Source organism: Phalacrocorax carbo, chromosome 3, assembly GCF_963921805.1.
Source record: "Phalacrocorax carbo chromosome 3, bPhaCar2.1, whole genome shotgun sequence".
In the NCBI taxonomy this organism is placed as follows: domain Eukaryota; kingdom Metazoa; phylum Chordata; class Aves; order Suliformes; family Phalacrocoracidae; genus Phalacrocorax; species Phalacrocorax carbo.
The window spans coordinates 39,645,910-39,662,088 of record NC_087515.1 but is presented as its reverse complement, the minus strand read 5'-3'; the positions used below and the strand labels follow the sequence as shown (position 1 = coordinate 39,662,088).

The window sequence follows — 16,179 nt, the reverse complement described above, 5'->3', positions numbered from 1 at the left end:
CCTCTGTGAAGAGTAAAGCAAGATAGTGAGTAAAGATGGGTTGATTTCACATTCCCTTTGCTGGTTTTGCCCTTCTTTCTGTGCTCGCTCAGCTGAATGTGTTTATTTTGGAGCACCATGACACAGCGCATAACACTGTGACAAATGAAGTGGTGATGTGAAAATAATAATTACATATAAAATATTGTTGTGTTAATACTGCCAAAAAGAAGATTCAGTACCACCATGTTGATGTTGTTTTTCAGGCATTTGCTATTTGGCTGACAATAGCTAGGTGGTTTGCCAAGGAAATGCAAATCAATCCTGCCAAGTTCAAGGTGAATGGCAACCTAATTTGTGGGCGAACAGGAAGACTAGATTATTACTTTAAAACCAGGTTAATTTTTTAGAGCTGTAGCCAGGCATGAGCTTTCCAGTCTAAAATGGTAATTTCCTCTCCCTTCAGCTTCTCCTGGAAAACGAACTGCTTCATCACTGTTGCCCTGTTTGTGGAAGTGTGAACTGCTCTAAGGCTAGCAAAGGCTAGCCATCTTAAGAGTTCCTGGAGGAACCTGGAATCTTGAAATCAAATGCTGATGTACAAATGCTAAGAGGCACGGGGAATCTCCTATATGGAAGCCTCATCAGGAAACTAGGTAAAGGGTGACCATGAAGTTAAAGAACAGATTAGAAGGTCTCATCTAAAAGATTGAAGCAAAACATGGTGATAAATGGGCAGTTCTTAGAGATTGTTAATGGCTGACAAAGGGTCTGTTTGGAAACTGATATTCAGCATGCCTTTGTATCTGCAGGAATGGGTGAGGTTGACCAGGTAGGACGAGGAGTGGATTAGGGACAGTGCACAGAAAAATCTAGCAAAAATAAGTAAATTAAGAACATGGGGATGAGTGAAACTAAGTGGTGGTAATTTGCACCAGAAGAAAGCAAAACAAACACTAATGCGTAACTGTAAACTTCAAGTTAATAGCAACTCAGCAAAAAGGCCGTGCTGGTAGGAACCTGGGCCTGGTCACAGTGAGGGGTTATATGTGCTAAAATGGTCTGATCCAGGGAAGGAATTTCCTTCCTTATTAACAGATACAGGACAACTCTTCTTTTTGGGGGGGGGGTGTGTGTGTGTGTTAAAAATATTCTAGTTGCTCGGATGACTAGAAATAAAGGGTTCCTAGATTTCACTGAAAACTAGTATTCAAACTGGCTGGACTCTAGCCAAAAAATAAAAAATAATAACCTAAGATCTCCAAAAAGAAAAGAAATTCTGTTGTTAAACAGTCTTGCTGCTTACATCTCTGTCACTGCAGCCTTATTGAGCAGGTGCAAATCTGGAGTAAAATCAGCTAAATTGTGTTAAATAGGGCTAGAATTCCTATTGCATAATGTAACGGAGCTAAAATTAACAGAAATGAGGAATACAATACCTTAACTGTTACCTTTTTAAGTTCCGAGTAAAGACAGCCAAGAACTTATGAAAATATAATTTTCATCTTGTATTGCAGTTATGTCACTGCTAGTAGTTTTGAACCTCTAGATGCAACACAAATATGAGCTAATTTGTTTTTAATTCTTTATCTGTTGTGCAAATGTGTCAAAGTTGCTTTTCTATCTGACTTCTAAAAGAAGTTAAAGATGGAAGATGGTGTTAGTGTGCAGATAAGAGCCTGTAGAAAACCATGACTTGCATTTAACTCTTTGCATTATATTATCTGTATTTCTGACTAGTATTTTTGCAAATATTGATATTTGAATGTTTTTGGTTTTGTTTTTTTTAGAGTAAGTTTCAGACAGTGCTGTGTTTTGTCGGTTTCTGGTTTTAGTAAAGCTCCTCTGCAGTGTAATTACAACCATTCAAACTAGGATAAATATATGTATCTCCATGTATTTGGAAGCTGTTCTAGCTACAGATAAATTACCAGGTATGTAAACTCTGTACTTCTTTGGGTTCTTCAGTGTTATTAACAATAATGATGTGGTTTGCATAGTGCTTGACCTAATGTCTGGAAAACAATTTCTGTGTTCCTGCTTATGTGTCTGGACTCTAGCTGCACTTCTTTTCCTAGCATGCTTCTTTTAAAGTGCTAGTTGTGATGCCTAATCTAAGTTTTGAAGTTTATTGATGTAGCATGTATCTTTGATCCCCCAATCATATCCTTCTTGGTCTTGCCTTGTGCTGGTCTTCACTTATGAGTGAGATATGTTTATATGTAGTTGGATGCAATTTGTGTGGAGCATTCCCCTCTCTGTAAACCCAGGGCGAGGGCTGCTACCTAATTAAATAATCTTCTGCCCTGATGCTTAACAGGCCGTAAGCAGCTTTTCCCAGCAAAGCAGGTAAACTCTTGGGACAGTGCAGTAAAGCTTGAAAATATATTATTTTTAAGCATATACATGATCTTATGGGCTCTAGTAGCAGTTTATAAAAATAAATAAACTCTTATTATTTAATGCTCTAGAAGGAAAAAAGGAAAGCCACCTTTTATGAACTGCCTTTGAGGGAAAGTGCTTTCAGCTAAAGTGAGCAGGGGAAGCTGTATTTTATCAGCAAAAGAGGAAGCCTTTTTAGATAGAAATGAAAACTGTCCTTTCTCAGCATGTTTTACTTGCTTTATTAGTGCAGGTCCTGGACTCTATTGTCTGTAAAACCTATACACTGTATTTATTAATCTCATTTCATTTGTAATAACAGGTAGAATAATAAGCAAATCTAAAGATACTATAATGACTAGAACTGACAAATGGTTGGAAAGATAAAGTACCTCTCATTGTATTGCTCTTACACCTACATCTGTCTTTTCAGTTGAAAGAAATCAAAGGGAGCCTGCCCTTATTTTCTTGCATATTTGTGAGAGCATGTATAAATTGCCAAGATCTGGGAGGAGGAGGAGATGTTACTTTTCAGATCCAGTAAGGCACAGCTGGAAAAATTAGTCAAATGAAATGGTTAGGGACACAGGGGAACGCTGCTCTCTCTACCTAGAAAATGAAGAACAGGACTTTCCTTAAGACCAGAAGAAAGGTGCAGGCAACAGAAGCCTTGTGAAGCCATTGGTTGTTTAATAGCGTGATTTTTGGTTACCCGTTGGTTCATTTTGCCTCACTGCAGGATGCTGGATTTCAAAGTGCTACTGCAAGTGCAGATGTACAGTTGTCTCTAGCATATGTGCATTTACTGAACAGTGGTTGTAAATGCTTCTGATCTGTGGATCTTCCTGCCCAAGGTGGTGTGAATTCAGTGTCCTGATAGTGGGATTATTTCTTCAGGTACCCTTTTCAGCTCTTGGTGGCAGTTAACAGCCCCCAAGGACTTTGAGCCACAGATTGAAAATCACTGCATGAAACTTTTTTTTTAACTGGGTTATATAAAGAGTGGTCTTCTGATTTCCTAGACTTACTGGCAGTTCTGGCTAGGATAAGCTGGGGACAAAAATGCTTTCTGTATCTTTGACCCTGTGCCTGTAATCATATCACTGTATCAGATAGCTCTCTGCAGAACAAATACATGGAAACAATTTGCAAGGATGTTTGAGACTAAAAGGTTACACTTTTCTTGAGACTGCTGTTTGCATAATAATTTCATGTAGTGATCTTATTTGCCTAGCAGCTGATAAAATTTCTTCATCGCATCCAGCTGTAGCTAGAGGGTTGGTATAATTGACTGCTTTCTTCTGAAGACTTTTGTTTTGGGAAACTTTGATAAGAGCTGTGGGCTGACTACTCAAAGACCTTGCAAGAACTGGAGGCAAGTGCTGCAAGCACGAGTACAGTGTTTGATTTTTTTTTTTTCCACTGATGTGCTTACCTACCACCATTGTAAAGGCTTGTTGCTTTTGTTTAACCCTGCTACAGATATACGTGTGTCGGTCTGACTTGTGAAGTTCTTATCTTCTTGCAGTAACTGATTAGGAGTAGAAATTGGCCTGCATGGGATATTAATGAGCTATTAATGTATATAACTTCAATCTTGTGGAAACAATCAAATTATTTTAAGGTGGTACCTGTTTTAATCGCTGGTCATGTGTTGGCTGACTTGTTCAGGTTTTGGCCAGTACAAATCCTGAAGGTGATGATTCAGCCAGCTAACTAGACCGGTTATTTAATAGTGAAACATCAAAGTCTGAACTGAAACAATGCCAAAAGGTCGTAATTTTTTCTTTATTTCTTTCTTGTGGCAGAGAGAAAACTGGGGAATTGCTTGATTGTTGATCCCCTAGCAGTTTGAGTTGGGGACAAATTTTGAATACCAAAGTAACCTGACTCTTTCAAAACTAAGAAAAATCAGATTATGTTGTCATGTGGAGTATCTTTTAGCATATCAGTATGTGTTGTGGGGAGTTTAATGTAGTGTGAACTTCTGTATCTATTAACCTTTTTTGTTGTCATGGAAGAGAAAAAAATAATTGCATTAACAAATGCTGTCTGTGGTATGATATGGTAAATTGTATCCATCTTAGCTGTGCATTTTTCCATAACTCCTATTGCTGTGATCTTAGTGCTCATGTAATCTGTTTTTCACACAAATGACAGCACTGTAAATGAAAATGAAGTAGCTTGTTAGAACTTTCAAGGAAAACCTGATGCAGTATGATCACATGTATTCATGTAAATAAATGTTCAAGGCCGCCTTAGCTGAGGAGACCGCACTGAGGTAAGCACCGTGTGTGTGTGATTCTCCACTCTCTGCCTCTGTTCTATGTATGGGAGTTTGTTGATGACTGTGTGGTTTGTAATTTCAGTCTGAGAAATAGGAGGGAGTATTACCCCATATGCCATTTAGGTCTGTTTGCTACAGGATGTGATTTTTTTTTTTTTGCCACAGTAGTTCAGAAGTGCATTTAAGGAACTAATGTAGCGTTAATACAGAATACTACCTGTATTTTTGTAGCTGTGACAGGTTTTAGTACTTCAGACATGGTGAAACTGGTTTTGGTGATGCTCTTCTCGAGGTGCAAAACACCTAGTCTGTTATCTGTGCCTGTCTGTCAGTGTTTGGGTCATCATTGGATCCTGCCTTTTGCTCAATGTGGTAGTCTTCAGATACTCTGGATCTGCAGCACGGGACTAGAAAATCACCTCGGCTCCTTGGTGGTGGGTGAAGATTCAGTCCTGCTCTGCTGCTTTCAGTGGAAGAGTGAAGTTAATCTCAAGCTGCTGGATAAGGATTCTGTGTTTTGTTCCCATAAAGCAGGTTCAGGTTCTGCATACGAAGTGTTTGAACATCCTAGGTTTTATCCTTTCAACCCTGATGCTGGAGGGGATTCTGCCATTGAATGCTTGGTCTCTACACTTTTAGTGTAGTACAGTCACCTAAGGAATTATGAAAAAAATAGCTTATGAAATATGCTAAAATATGAAAAAGTAATGAAATAATGAAATGAAAGTAATGAAAGTAAATACCATGAAATTTTGGGTGACTTAGTCATACAATACTATTTTTCTTCCCTCTGTCAATAGGGAAGAATTCTGCTCTCTGGAAATTGTGTTTTATTTTAGCCTGCTTTGCACACTGAAAACAACTTCAGATGTTGTACTATAAAAGCACCACCATTGGAATTTTACTACAGCCCAAACAATCTTACCACTGAATGATAATCTCCTCAAACGTGCTGTCCCTAGTTTAAGCAGCTTATATCATAAAACGAGATATTCCAGGCTGTCCTCCATGTGAGGAGTTTTAACAAACCTGCTCTTGAAAGCCTTGTCTGTGGCAGAAAGAATAAGAGCCATAGTGATTCTAATGCTTTTCAGCTGGTGAGGAGCTCAACAGAACATTTTGTCTTGGGTGCTTGTGTTTATGCATAAGTAACCAAATGGAGGTTTAAGAGAACAGTATCACACAAAAAAGAATAGTGCAGATTACTCGTTATCAGGATAATGCTAATGAGATGAGACTATTTGTGTTGAAAAAAATCACACTATCATGAAAGAACTTCAACTCTATATCTCTTCCTATTCAGCTGAAGTTGTTACATGACCCTTTCTGCAGACTTAGGGATAGTTGGTAAAATTGCAATGGAGAGTTTATGCACAGGTAGGTGAAGTACACAACTGTGCTTCACAATGCCATGAGAGTTCTGTAATGCACGTAAATTTGGTAATTAAAAAAAATGGAAATTTGTTTAGTGTTACAGTAAGCATGTTATCTCTGAGTAATGCTGCAGCTGCAGGGGTTGAAACTGGACAAAGATTTACTGAGGTGTGTATAGTTTTGCTGGACCCACTATTCCCTAGGTAACAGCAGCCTATGGATGATACACTACTGCCATTCTGACAAACCTTCTTGGTGTAGTTGCAGTCAGTGTCTTCTTCCTGTTATAGCTCACACCAATTTTGGACTAGCATAAACAGCACAGTAGTGGCTTTTTGGTCAACGTAATTTGCAGTTTTCTGGCTGACTTGTGCTCACAGGAGTATTTTTCTACCTTCCTGTTGCTAACCAGCAGAGCTAAAAGTGTAAGACATGTCTGGGAAATGTTTCTTGTGGCCCTCTTGCAAATAGAAACTATTCTGAGAAACGCCATCCTGGCATGGTGAAGCAGCATACTACTTACTGATTTTGGCATACATAGCAAAGAATAAATACAGGGCATCAATACTACCTAGCCCTGCTGGATATTAACTCTCCTGCTCTAGTGATATGTTGAGCAAGACCTCAGTAATAAGCAACTGAAAGCTTTCATTCACTTTGTGCCTGCATCCTGTAACCATACCCTGGGATGAAATGGATTAATTAGTACCTCAATACCAGGGAATACATACCCAGTCTTCTGATCAAATACAGTGGCACTTACTACTGGATTTAGTTTAGGATTGGGGAAGAGAGAAGGACTGCTGTTAGGGAGGAGGAACAGCACATATATAATTCTCTTGGGAGTGATGAACCCCTTTCTCCCTCTGCTGACCAGGACAGTCTTGATTGATAGCATGCCAGAGGTACCCACATGTGGTACAGTGAGAGAGTTTGTTCAGTGTATATGAAGGCTTCCTCTTTTTCTCAGACACGTAAATGGAGATCTACCTTTCATGTTGAACAACCTGCAGCCCTTCTTGTGTGGGCTGTGAAGGTTTTTTTTTTTAAGCACCACTGTTCTGAGTGCAATAGAGTATATTTTAGATTAATTCTCCAGGGAAATAATTTCCAGTATAACCTGATTGTCAACACTCAAGAGTCTTTGGATATAGCCTATAACTGTTGCAGACCCTGGGAGGTCAGAGCCTTTGAAATAGTTGTGTGGAGTAAGCAGTGTTTTAAAAGTAAAACAAACCAAAAAACTTCCCCCCATCTGAGCTGTGTTGCTTTCAGAGCTTCCCAGTTCCTGCAAAGTCAGAGTCACCCTGCAAATGGACTTTTAAAAGAGGAAATGCTGCTACCTGATAAAGGCCGCTGTGAAGGTGCTAAAAAAGAGCAGAGAAAGTCTAAAGCCAGTGAAGCTTGTGGTACTAAGATGAAAAACGTCCCTCATTGAAGCAGTTAGAGCTGCAATCTTCTAAATCTCTTGGGATCTGTGGATAAAGCACTAGGTTCTTGGGAGTTCTTTAACTGCAGTAAAATACAACTTAAAAACTAAAAAAACCCAAACACCCACACCACCACCCCCCCCCAAACCTTGCAGTTCTGTAACTCTAGGTTTGGGAATATATCTTGATTGTACAGTGTTCAATTAAGTATCTGGTTTGTGTAATTGTTAAGGAAGAACTTGCCTCCCCAGTAGCAAGTCCTTTAGTTTATTGGTATTTTAGTAATATTCAGTGCACATTCTACTGCTGAAATTATTAATTTGTTAGTGAACATGTACATTTATCTTGTTCTGAACACGTGTGTGTTTATTCTGACTGAATGCTTACATCCGTAGATGCATGCTATAGAATAATGGAAGCTTAAAATACTCAGTTCTTGGCATCATAGCCAGTTTAAGCATTTTGCTCAAGATTTCCATTCACGAGTAGCCAGCTTTGAGTCTCCTCCTGTGTATCTCATGACAGTTTGGGGATAGTTATATTTTGAGAAAGTTTGGGTTGCGGGTAACTCTGCAGATGACTTCCAGTGAAGAGATGAAAATAGTTTCCCAGGGATTGTCTGGCTCACTGAGCTATGAGATGGAGCTGGAAGCATCTTGAATCCCTGAGCAGACCAATGAAAGGCTTAGTTTATGCCCTGTTATTTCTGTTTTGCTTTATGGGATTACTGAGCACTTCGGTACTAGGTTTCCTGTAGAGCTGGGAATGCCAGACCTTGATCAGGACCATGGTGATTCTTCGCCACAACTATTAACAGACCAATGACTTAACATCTGTGATGTGGATAAGTGTTAACCCTAAAGTCTAAGACAAGATTTCTAGTGTATGTGCTTTTCTGGATATCTCTTTGGGAAAACCTCTGCTAATACTCTGTTCACACCATTGATTTAAATAGAGGATTTTTACCACCAAATTTGTCACTCATTTGCTATGTGATCTTACACACCAGGTATCTCAGGTGGGCATGTAAACTTTAAGGCCCCTTTTGAAATGTCCTCTTTGAAAGGCAATAGCACTGTTAGATGGAGAACTCAGAAATTCTTATACAAATACATAGTGTATTTATGTGTGCATTGATATTTACATAGTATAATCCATAATTGCTTACAAAAAATGTACATGATATGTACAGCATACGATAAGTCCAACACTGGTTCTTTTATAGAGGAAAAATAAAAAAAAATAATCAGGATTCTTTTTGACTTATAAAAGTTTGTCATGGTTTTAGCTGGGATAGAGTTAATTTTCCTTCACTGTAGTTAATATAGTGCTGTGTTTTGGACTTAGTATGAAAATAATGTTGATAACACACTGATGTTTTAGTTGTTGCTACATAGTGCTTATACTAGTCAAGGACTTTTCTGGCTTCTCATGCTCTGCCAGGTACACAAGAAGCCTGGATGGGAGAAGGCACAGCTAAGAGAGGGGATCCAGACTGGCTAAAGGGATATTCCATATCATATGACGTCATGCCCAGTATAGTAACTGGGGGAGCTGGCCAGGGGATGCAGTGATCGCGGCTTGGGGACCGGCAGCATTGGTCGGTGGGTGGTGAGCAGTTCATTACTGGTATTTTTTCCTTTTTTTTTTTTTTGGGGGGGGGGCTTAATTTCTCTCTCTTGTTATTTTCCTTTTTATTATCATTAGTAGTAGCAGTATTATCATAATCATTATTATTTTCATTACTCTCATTACTATTACTGTTTTAATTATTAAACTGTTCTTATCTCAACCCACAAGTTTTCTTGCTTTTGCTTTTCCAATTCTCTCTCCATCCCACAGAGGTGGAGGGAGGGAGGGAGTGGCTGCATGGCGTTTAGTTGCTGACTGGGGCTAAAAGTTTCAAAGTGTAATATCAACAGTGTTAGATGAATGTTTTTATTGTCTACAAAAATAATTGTAAGTGATAAATAAAATAGCTTATTAGTAACATTTCAGGTATTAAAAGAGAAAAATCTTAAAAGCTGCATATTTTCTTTGCTTTAGTACTACAGTCTAAATTCATCGTGAATCCAGTTTTTTAAGTAAAGGTACCCCACTAAACTCTTGACTGTTTCATGTCTAAATGAAAACAGGATCTGTAAGACTGTGTACAATGAAAGTTTGAAAACGACTCAAAATATTAAAGGTATTAATAAGAACATCCACCTTGAGATTGGTTAGCTGTACAATAAGCAATTTACCCAACGCTCAGCACAGCTGATAGCTCTAGTGTCTGGTCCCTTGCTGTGGATTATCTTGTAAACATAAATTAATGATTTATGAATTAATAGTAACACATGATTTCTAAGGTTAAAAGGGGATTGTTTGACCTATTATTTGGTTGCTGCCTTTGTAATAACACACTGCTCCCTGCAGCTATAGCTAAATACTAAATTGAAACAAAGATTGCTTCTATAAATATGTAAATGTTTGTCACTTAAAAATCCTTTGATAGAAGATTCTAAAGCTGTAAACCTTGGTGTAAGAGAAGATCTAGTTTTGATTTGGATGGTCCCTGAAGAGGTGCTTGGATTCTAAGCTGAGTTTTTTCCCTTAAATACTTGCATTGTCTTCACTAATAAATTTGCATGAGAACTGGAGGAAGGCGTTTGGCCTATTCTTAGAGCAAGTCAAAATTACACTCTGCTTCTTTGTGAACAGCTGTACATCTTCCCATTTTCTCTTGTATATCAACAATGTGTGCAAGGCACAGAAGAAAGTCTTTGCCTTGAAGGAATTTGCAGCCTAAATGTAAACGCTGAAATGTTATTCAGTGATATTGTTAGGGGTAAGATCTCACTGTTCTTTACCACTAGGTTATAGTGTGTGGACAGGTGCCAGGTGTGTGTATTGGCTCCTGCTGTGCTGCAGGAGGAGTATATGCTGTTTGTTTTTCCCTTGGTACTGGAAGTTTCCCCCCAGATGATGTACTTGTATGAACCTGCATGTGGCTGCTTCCTAACTCAGTATTATCCCTCTTAACTTTAACAGTTTATGTAGTTGAAGTTTTTCTAAAGTTAGTTATTCCAATAATTCAGTTGGGGAATGAATGTGCATGTAGTTACGTTGGCAGACTGTGGAGAAGGAAGAAAAATTTCAGTGAAAGAAAAGAGCAGTAATAAGTGGCTGGGAATAGAAACCTCTTTAGTGGCCCACTGTTACCAAAGCACCACCTCCAACCACAGCTGTAGTTATTGACACCCATTGGGTGGATAAAACTGGATTTCATTATCAGACTTGAGACCGGGGCTGGATCTGGGTCAGGCTGAGAGTCAGAGGGAGCGTAGTGCATGTGGTCAGGGAAGAGCTGGCAACAGATGGCATCATAGTGGAAAGAATGAGGAAGCTCATCAGCTGGCAATGTTTCTGCCACATTTTGCCAATTGTTTGTTTTTCTTCAGGGAGGAATTCAGTGTTTGGTTAACTTTTGTCATTAGTTTTTATAGTCATTGATCCTAGGAAATAATTTTGTCTACTCTGAATTTAGTGTTCCTTAAATTTAAAGCAATTTTAGATGCTAAAGAATATCACTAGTGATCACATTTTAGGACTGGATTTTTGTAATTAAAAAAAATAAATTCCAAGTTATAAGTAAATGTTGCAGCAAAGGGTTCCTCAAAACCCTAAGCAGAATGTTCATCTCTGTGGCAGATGGTTCTCCTGTAATTACTGATTCATAGTCTTTTGAAAAAGGAAATAAGCTACTCATTATGAGTTTATGAACTAAGCATTTCAAATAAGTTAACTTGTTTATATCAGCTTACTGCTTTTATAGTAAGCTTAGAGTTAGGAAATACTGCTTATATTTTACAAGTGGGGTGATTTAGTTTAATTATTGCATAGAAGAAAATGAGTATTTCTTAAGCTTTGTTAAACAATGAGATAGTTTTATTAATTCCTGTTTTTCTTAAGCAAAAACCTAAAATGTGTAAAACCAAGCACCTGCTTAATCTCTAGAGAGTTTATCAGTTTAGTTTTCAGAAGAGGTGGGATTCTCACTAAGTTTTCATGTGCTTTTTCTAATTCTTGCCATAGGTTTAAATTCTCATTAACTTGCTAATGAATAATAGTCACCATTAAGCTTTAAAATTTTAATACTTCTTTTATATCTCTTTAGTTAAAAAAAAGTAGCTGCCTGTGAGAAGGGCAACTGCTTTCTTGAGGGGAGAATTTATCTAATTATATATAAACGTTTGTTCCATGCTCATCGCCATAGTAACTGAGACCTCAAGTCAATGTGCTTTGCTGAGCAGGGTTACAAACACTGAAGTGAGCCAGGACCTGAACTCCTGCATGAAAGCAGTTTCATAGTTGAGGCACAGCTAGTCCCTGCTGCACTTTCTTGACCTCTCCCTGGTGCCACTGTTCGTATTGCTGTGGCTGCAAGCGTGATGGGATCAGGGAGCTAATGTGACTGAAAAATACCCTCCCCAAAAATTAGTGTACACCAAATTGTCCTTCTCATCTGTCTGACTGCATGATTGCATGAGCCCTGGTAAGGCACTGGGAAGGGACAAGAATGTGTGGTTGTGATAAGTCTGGGGAGAGACAGCCACAAATTAAGCTGATAATGAAGTTGCTGCTGGAGCTACTTGTTTAGGGCCTGACTATGCCGTAGCTGAAATTGTTGAAAAACAGGTATTGGGCTGGGAGTTAAGCCAGTTGAAGTGACAAAATTATGTAACCTGTATTAATTTTGAAGTGGTTTTGTAACTTTAGCAGTATACTCCTGAGACAAGTATACCTACTGCCTATACTGAAGTGCTCTTTGAAAAAGGAAAGTGCTAAAAAGATGGAAATCCAGTATCTCTCCTCATACACTGACATCTGAAAAGTGGCCACAGTATCTTATCAGAATGTTCACTTCAGGAGCTCTCTTACAATCAACTAACTGCATCTCTTTATTTTCAATTTAATGATTTAGTATTAATAATTAATGATATATATTTTACATACTACAATATAATAATAAAATAGTTACAATTAATTGTGATGAATCTGTACCTAGACAGTTGCTTTCAGAGAAGCCTCAACTTTTTACTTCAGCTTTCTTTTTAACAGTAGCAAGGATAGTAGCTAGCTATTTCTGTAGCCTATTTGTAAATAAATCTCAGACGTATTCCTTTTTCGGCTGCTCCCTCTGCCTTATAACACATTGCAACAGAATGTGTTTTATAACCACAAAACTTTTCAGACTCGGCAGCTAAAACGTATTTATCTTAAACTTCATGAGGGCTTTTACTTTTTATCTGCTACATTAACCAGGCCTTTATTTTGAGCCTTTAAAATTATGGTGCCATTTTATTTTCCGGTGTACTTCAGTTAATCACTTCATCATCCAAGGTCCTGATCCCATGGAGACTTCCATGCTTGTTTAACAGTGGATGTTTCAAGCGGTATCACTGATTTATTACTCTTTCTACTGTTACCTGATTTGAAGACAGTCAGGTACCGGGCCATCTACATTAATCCTGCAGTATTTCCAAAAAGATAAAAGTTTTGCAGGTGTAACACAGCACTATAGTTCATCATGCTAGCAAACTGCAGTGTGAAATGTGATCTTGTATAGCCATTTATAGTCTGAGTTTTTAAGAGCTGTAACTCTGCTTTTGGCTTGGTTAACTTCTGTGGCTGTTGTAGATTACGTTTGCAATCAAGTTGTTGCCAAACTTCCACTCATTGTTAAGGTCATGTTTACTACTGCACAACTGCATAGCGAAGAGTTGCAGTAAAAGCAAAATAAACTTTAAGACTCTTGACGAAGCAGCTTAGTGTCACTCTGATAGCAAGTGGATATTGGGCAGAAGCTTGAACTGACTGTAGACCAAAGCAGAATGTTGTTGGCAGCAGTTAAATTTTACTATTTCACTATCGCTGATATGTCCTTGACCACAGCTCTAATAAAAACATCTTCTATGTGTTATGAGTACCATTTTAAAAAAGAACATAGATGTAAGAAAACTGGAGTCTGCAGTCTTCCATATGTGGTGTTAGTACTGTGCAAGGTTTTCATCTAGTAGCTGCATTGAATGATCTGGTAGCCTCCTAGGAGAACGGTGCACATTAAATTTCTGGCACTGCTGCTAAAGAGAGTGCTGTTGCTGGAACATCTGAGTTCCTGTTAGTCTTCCAGGAAGAGGGTACGAAGGCTAAATGTGGTCCTCCCAGATGAAGGTTAAGGTATGCTGGCAGTGAGCTACAGTGGAGCTTATATTATGGCTATAACTGTTGTGGATTAGACATCCACACCCACACACCCCTTTTTGTTTTAAAATTTTGTAGATAGATGCATTTTGCTGGTGTGAATGCCAGTAACTGTTTGATCTTTTTTTAAAAAAAAACCCAAAACAAACAAAAACATCACCATGGCCAAGCGAAGGAGTATTACTGCCGTTGACATTTTGAGAAGCCTTTTTTAGCTAGCTTTAAGGAACAAAGTGTATGCAGTGATGATCAGCTACAGTTGGCAAACAAAATTTTCCAAAATACTAAGTTCTCTATGTGAAAACAGGCTACAGAGGAGAAAGGTTTTTGTATTATCCTTGTGGGAGGGAAGATACATAAACCTAATTTTTGTTAAACACCAAAATCCTTAGAAGACCAACACCTTATTGTCCCACTTGTATAAAAAGCTTCAGCTGGAGGTCTCAACTTTTTAAAGACCAGACAAGCAAATATGGTGTATTAGTGCACAGGAAGGCAAACTTCTTTATTTCTGGTACTATGGACAATTTTTTTCCCCCAGTTTTCAGTTTCTGAAAAGTTGAGACAACTGGTGTTTTGGGGGGATGATTGTGCTAGCTTTCTGGTGTGTTGCAAATACAGGTGCAAAAGTTCACATAACAGTATTATAATTGGAACAGTAATAGAGTTATGGCCTGACTCTACGGTTTGTGTACTCTCAAATCCCAGTGAACCTGATGGGGTCTGAAACCTTTTATAACAACTGGGCTCAGCCCTTTCTTCTACTGTCAATTACTTTTGCTGATCTAGTTTTTAGTATCATTTCCCCTTATAGGCATGATTAAAAGCGATTTGGAATAATTCCAGTACTCATGTGTTATCAGGGAGGAACTAAACTGCCAATTTTGGTTCCTTTGCTTCAGTATGATCAATATGTTTCAAATGTCAGTGCAAACTCCCATATGCTTTCTAAATAATTTTTCTTAAATATAATATTTTTGTGCAGAATTTTAATTTTTGGTTACTTTAGTTACTTCTGCTTCAATGCAGGCACTTTTTCAGCCTCCTGCTCTTAATGGTCATATTCAAAGTATGGAAAGTAAGAAGGCTTTTGTCTCCATTGATATTTCACAGATGCAAATTACTCAGAAATGGCAGTGCATCACCTAGAATGTTGTAAATGCTCTCTTTTACCAGGCAAGTCAAATAACTTAAAGCCATTCTGGATCATAAAACTATTAAAAGGATTCAGTGCCTTCTGTAAAGCTTCATACATGTTGTAATGATGTCCAAGCATCATGTGAGTGTTTCATGTTTCATAAAAGAGTTTCCAAATCAATGTATTGACTTTGCTCCTAAGCTGGAGGCACTCTAGTTGCCAAAGTTCAAGTTTCACATTTAAATAGCAGTCTAATTGAAGCAGAAAAGTCCTGAAAACTGTTCGGTTTTTCTGTGCTCACTTTGCCAGGCAGGAGTTAAATGATGCCCTCTGGAGACTACAGTTGGACTCCCCAGTCACATCCCCTTTTCTTTAGTTAAAATTGTGGTATCCCTCCTATACAAGAGTAGCCCAAAAAGTAACAACATGGGGATAAAAGATCTGGTACTCACTAATGTTCACAGTAAAGTAGATATGTAGCTTAGTAAGGATCATACCTTACCATTTATTTTTACTAATTTGGAATAAGAGGAAGGGTTGAGGCAAAAGAAGCTTAGAGAGCCAAATGATTATTTTAACCCTTCATCTTGTTAGAAAGCAATACTTAGAAGGGAAAAAAATGACACTTGATGTTTATCAGTCTTATGCTTATAAGCTGTACTAATTTTACAGGCATGATACAGAAGTAAGTAGTCTACCTAGTTATATACAATCTTAGTTATGAAATACTACTTATGGAGCTCTTTAGACCAAAACAGGTTTTTGTAGACAATTTTCCAAGAATTCCCAGCTACAAGATCAAACAAATTAAGCATCCCAAACTTCCAGTTAATTTTGTAAGTATTTAATTTCTGCTAAATATGCTTGAAAATGAAAAGGATTTGGTAAGGTTTAGCTGCCATGCGTGTTTCTGAACTTTGTTTGAAAAGTAATTTTTGAAGGATCTTTAATATTAGGAAATGCTTTAAATAACAAGGGACAATTGTTCCCTTTTCAGAATTGTCTGAGATTTTTCTGATTCTTATAGCTTCTAATGTCCCTTTTTCTTTCAAGTCAAGTAAAGGAGACAGATACTTAGCAATTCTGAAATTCAAGCTATATATCTAGGTATCTGGCTTTGGTTAAAACAGTTTATAAGAGTGATTATTGGAACTGGAGTGAAACCAAGTGATTCTTGTTTCCCAGCCTTGAATTCTAATTGCCTAAATTACCTACCTTTTACTCTGTCCTTTTTTTTTTTCTTTTAAATCTTAGAGTAAGATCTATTCCAGTGTTTTGTGTTTCTCAGTTGCAGTTTCAAGTTGTATGAGAGCGAGTCTTTTTGGGATTCTTTTCAAATGTAG

General features: G+C 37.9%; 1 protein-coding gene across 3 annotated transcripts in view; it reads left to right on the top strand.

Annotated features, from left to right (window-relative positions):
• The window catches only part of PLEK (pleckstrin), a 68,512-nt gene that overhangs the window by 826 nt on the left and 51,507 nt on the right, over positions 1-16,179 (top strand). For 2 of the 3 annotated variants that reach the window (XM_064446637.1, XM_064446638.1), the window contains exons 2-3: positions 446-635; positions 1,770-1,913. The gene's annotated coding sequence lies outside the window, so the exon portion shown is untranslated. The remainder of the gene's footprint in view (positions 1-445; positions 636-1,769; positions 1,914-16,179) is intronic. The other variant, XM_064446639.1, reaches the window with a different exon arrangement.